This window comes from Pteropus medius, unplaced genomic scaffold (genome assembly GCF_902729225.1).
Source record: "Pteropus medius unplaced genomic scaffold, Ma_sr-lr_union100, whole genome shotgun sequence".
Lineage (NCBI taxonomy): Eukaryota > Metazoa > Chordata > Mammalia > Chiroptera > Pteropodidae > Pteropus > Pteropus medius.
This window is the reverse complement of record NW_024352947.1, coordinates 491,767-492,912: the sequence shown is the minus strand read 5'-3', so window position 1 is coordinate 492,912 and position 1,146 is coordinate 491,767.

Below are 1,146 nucleotides of genomic sequence, written 5' to 3'. Positions count from 1 at the left end.
GGGTGCAAAGGTCAGGCCCGCCCTGACATCCCGTCTTGCTGTCAGCTGTGCCGCACCCCGGAACCCGATTATGGGAGTGAAGGATGCGGGGCACACGCGGGGGCGGGCGCACAGGTGTTCCGGGGGCCACCGCAGACTTCCGCCGACACGGTCCTCGAGTAAATCTTTGTTTCAAAAATGAAATTTCGTGTAAATATACATTTAAAATGTTGCCTTTTTTAAAAAGGATAAAATTATTTAGATTTGGGACCGGCCCAGAAAATCTGGAATAGATCGTTGCCACATGATCTAGTCATTTTCCTGCTACATATGTTAGCATAGGACAGAGAGGGCGCAGCGAACATATTTTGAATGCCACCCATGTGCCAGACACACGCTAGATGTGTCGCATAAATAAGCATCAAAGGGCCTTTGATATGAAGGAAATGAAGGAGTCGGGTGGGGCGGGGAGGCAGGCAGAATGTCCAAAGCACAGGGCGCAGAGCGCGCATGCGTCAGACGGCAAAGCTGGGTCCTCCTGGGATTCTGCCCCCGACAAGGCACAGAGGAAAGGAACCGAAATGGGGAGGGGGGACGACAGTGATTAAGTCACCTGTAGCCCCACCCAGGTGACTCGGCAGACCTTTCCCACCGGACTCTCTTACAGGGGTCAGGGGCCAGGGGCGGCCAGAGCAGCCTCGTCTGTTTATCCCTTGGATCTATACCAGTGTCATCATTTTAAAATATTATAAAAAGGTTGGAACTGGTCAGGTCCAAGGCAAGGCCCCTTGAAAGCGAGGGCTTGGGAACTCCCAGCGGGGCCAGGCTATTACCCTCGAGGAAGAGCTGTTGGGGCAGAGAGTCTGCCCTCTAATCCCACAGAGCTTTACAAACCGTTTCTAGTCTTTCCCAAAGGACCTGGGACTTCCTGTGCTGGGAGATGAGTCCCCAGAGTCTTGGCCTTAGCATCCCAGGCTAAGCCAGCCCAGGCTGGGAGTGTGGCAGTGGGAGGAGAGGGGCTGCTGGGTGGGACACCCCAGACCCCCCTCCTGCACCCTCAGCACCCTACCGCCCTGGGCCTAAGTGAAAGCCCAGTCTGTGATCCCATCTCAAACCCAGGACTGCTGGTCAGCTTCCCTTGCATGTGGCATGAACTGGCTGAAGCCC